This window comes from Triticum dicoccoides, chromosome 3A (genome assembly GCF_002162155.2).
Source record: "Triticum dicoccoides isolate Atlit2015 ecotype Zavitan chromosome 3A, WEW_v2.0, whole genome shotgun sequence".
In the NCBI taxonomy this organism is placed as follows: domain Eukaryota; kingdom Viridiplantae; phylum Streptophyta; class Magnoliopsida; order Poales; family Poaceae; genus Triticum; species Triticum dicoccoides.
The window spans coordinates 747634064-747638000 of record NC_041384.1 but is presented as its reverse complement, the minus strand read 5'-3'; the positions used below and the strand labels follow the sequence as shown (position 1 = coordinate 747638000).

The window sequence follows — 3937 nt, the reverse complement described above, 5'->3', positions numbered from 1 at the left end:
AAAGTCTAAAAGTTACACATGCGACTCAGGGCACACACAACGTTACACGTTAAATAGCTCAGAACGCCTTAAATAAAACTTTGCATGCGGTCTTGCATCTCAAGTTAAATATTTATCCTCTTTAGGCTGGCCATAGTGGGGGTAACATAACTAGTATCATATACTTGGGACTCGCAAACATGCTTACGTGGCAGGAAATTAAAGAAGAGAGAGAGGGTCATAATAACATAGGTAGATACCGTAACATAATAAATGTTATGCTACTATGTGTCATGCATGGCAATAAATGAGACAACCTATGATGCTACTTTATGATACTATGCACTATAGATGTAGTATCATACACTAGTATCATATGCATGGTACTAGTATATGTTACTCCCCACTATGACCAGCCTTAATGGATCATATCTTATTTTCTATGGACTGAGAAACCGTGTGCGTCCTTGCAATCTGGATGATATTGTGTCGCATTGGTGGGTGTTCTCAGCAACCACTGTGAGGTTGCCAAAGGAACAACCGCACGTGAAGGGAAACGAGGAGTCCCCTAATTAATTGAATGTATTAATTAGTCTTAACAAATTCTTCATCTAATGAAGCATTGAAGCCACCCAACATAGGCATACAGTACTCCACATCTAATGAGTACTAGTCAAGCAAAAATATGATGGTGAACATGGTTTCACGCGCACCCACATAAATAGTAAAATCAAAAAGAATACTAAGAAAAAATTTAAAAATCTGAAAATTCAGAGTATGAAACTTATTCGACCATTGTACTCCAGTGGCGAAGCCAGCCAAACTAATCAGTGGGGTCATCGGTAATTTATAGGATAATTTTCTTCATGCTATACAGTAAATTAATGTACAGTGATTTCTATGGGGTCAATAGACTACATGTAGAATCGTCACTGTTGTACTCGTGTGTGAAGTTTCGTGATATATTGACACTGTTGGTATTCTTAGTAAAGAAAATACAAATAAGATCCTACTATTCAACAAACAGTATTTTCCTAATGTAGATTTAATTTTTACCATTTTTTTGCCCAGATTAGTATGGATGTGATTTCTTCATGAAACTACATACACGAGTATACTAGTTGACTATGTATATTAGAAAAAGAAATCATTTTTTCTAGGTTTTTTTTTACTATTTCATAAAGGGTGCGCGTGAAACCTTGTTCAACAAATCCGCGTCGACTAGTGAAGCCCCTAAACTACTCCCTCCTTTTCGGTTTATAAGGCTCAAATCTGAAATCTCATCAACCAAGGCACATGGTGAGTGGTGGAATGTATCTCGTGCTTTACAAAACTAACCAAATTAAATTGATGCATTAATTAGGATTAAATGCAGTGCATGCATGCTTGGCCACTAGATGAGTAGTAGCATTACATGCATTGGTGAGTTTCTTTTTAATTCTTGCATGCGAAGATTTAATGCGCCTCGAAATCTCAAAAGGAGATGGAGATGAGCCATTTCAATTGGAAAAATGAAAATTTTGAGATAATAAGCCCTATAAACCGGAAAGGAGAGAGTACTCCCTCCTTTCCGGTTTATAGGGCTTTTTTAGTTTTACCATTTTATAAGGCTCAATTTGATTATTCCCCATCACATGTTTAGATTTTAAAGTGCATTAAATCATTGCATGCAAGTATTAAGAGAAAAATGACCAATGCATGTAATGTATGCATGCATTGTAATTAATGCATTGGTAAACATACTTTTTTGAGTAAAACAAAAGTATTAATTGGGTGCTTTTGCAAACTACAAAAAGTATTTCACCACTCACCATCTACCTTGGTTGGTGAGATTTTTGAATTGAGCCTTAGACTACCCACAATGGAAGTAACACAGGTAGTAATATCACACATATCTAGATAAAATAGATGATGAGGCAAGCAATAAATGAAGAAAAAGAGACATGTGTAACACAGCTAGTTACTAGTACTATGAGTAACATAACACATATCAAGGTAAGATGAGTCTATAGCCTAATAAATAAAGTGTTGCATGTTACCACACATATGTTACTCCCCACTATAGAGATATTAATATAGAGTAGTAATATGGGCATGTTACTACTCTATGTTACTATCCATTGTGGCTAGTCTTATAAACCTGAAAGGAGGGAGTATTCTACACCGCTCCAATGTAAGACTTTATTTGTCGTCGCTGTCATCATTGTAGTTGCATGCCGTTGACCGAGATAACCTCGAGCCTGCATCCATCTAAAACCAACCCATCCAGGGCGGCAAGTGCATCTTCTAGACAGACGTGCATCATCGCGATTGTGACGAGGCCGATGCCCCGTGAGGTCTTGGTCTTCTTGTAGTAGTACATCACATTGGCGCTCGACACCCTGCCGTACTTGTTGAACAACTGTTCCAGCTGAGAGCACTTCGTTGTGGGAGATAGGTTGCGCACCAACACCTCAAAAAGAGGGCCGTAGCATCTTTGGATGTGAATCATGTTATTGCTTCTTGGAATAGTTGCTAGACCCTGGTGGATTGGAGCAATGGTGGGCTGGGGGACGACCCATGTGCACATCTCGTTGTCCCATCCTTGGGGTAGCCACTCGATGAACTTGGCCGTGTTGTCGATGAGGTTGTACCTGAACACACCACTTCGCCTACTTAGCGGGTGGTCGTCATAGAACAAGAAGTAGGTGAATCCGCCGGTCACGCCTAGCCTCGATGCGTCCACAGCAAAACTATTAGGCCACCCCAAAAATAGGACACGGTCAGCCAGGCTCTGACCAACCTTCCTCACCCACCGCAACTTTTCCGGTTCCTTCATGGCCTCCCCAAGCGTGTGCACGGACATCAAAAACGACTGTTCCAGGTTGCGGATGCTCGTCCTACTCATGTCTGGGAATCCTTCTTGATGTGCAGCGACACCCACATAAGCTCGCCGCGGGACTCGAGCACATAGCCGTACATATAGTAGTAATCATCGTCCTCGTCTGGCATCCGCGACAAATTGGGGATCCTCACTTGGTTGCAGTTCGCGGCAGCGGATGGTGTTGTCACGACGTGCCAGAGGTCACCCCTCACGGTCACAAGGATCTTCCTAGCGTGATACGCGACACAAAACTCTCCATAGTAGGGGGATTTGAGGGTCCTTTTGACGAATGTCCACTCATTGTCCCCAGGACATAGGAGCGCCGCCTTGAACTCGGCGGTGTCTTGTTCGCTGCTGTCATGCTTGCTGTACAAAAGCACGGTACCATCGTTGTAAACGATGCCACTGGGATTCTCCCCCAACCGTCCGTCGACACCCTCATTTGGGAACGGAGGCATGTGGGTCATGAGCTCTACGGCGAGAGGGTCGTGGAAGGTCAGCCCGTCAGGGGAAGCGGTGAAGTAGCGGATGGCGGTGCCGTTAGCATTGGCGACCCAGTTCATCTGGCCGTTGGTGCGAGATATTGGCGGCAGCGGCGGGGCACGGTAGCTCATGTTGGAGAAGACACATCTGAGTTTGAGGGAGTCGTCGTGCTTCATACTAGGCGCAAGGAGCCACGGCAGGAACTGATCGGTCGTCAGTGGCATCGCTGGATGGTGTGAATCACGCCATGACTTGCAGACGGCATGGAAGCGGACGAAGTCGACGATGTCGTGCAGGCGGCTGGAGATCTCGCGGACCAGTTCCGGTGGCAGATCCGGCAATGACGAGTGCATGGTCGTAGGTTGGAGATCGAAACAGAATCGACCAACGTTTGTGCCGCGGCGCATCAGCCAGTTGTATAACTGGCTCCTGTACATATAGGTATCGAGAAAGAAGAAGTCCTTTTCTCACGATATATATAGGTACCGAAAAGTTCTTTTCCGGTTCGGGTACGTAACAAACGCGCAGCACGCCGTTGCCATCTATAGATCCCCGTCCAAAAATGCTAGACTCACGGGCTCGTTTTACTTAATCAACGGACTTTCCTTCCCC

The 3937-nt window shown here is 44.1% G+C and overlaps 1 pseudogene; it reads right to left on the bottom strand.

The window, feature by feature from the left end:
* Positions 1–2179: 2179 nt before the first annotated feature.
* On the bottom strand, positions 2180–3678 carry LOC119273254 (annotated as a pseudogene).
* Between the last annotated feature and the right edge of the window lie 259 nt (positions 3679–3937).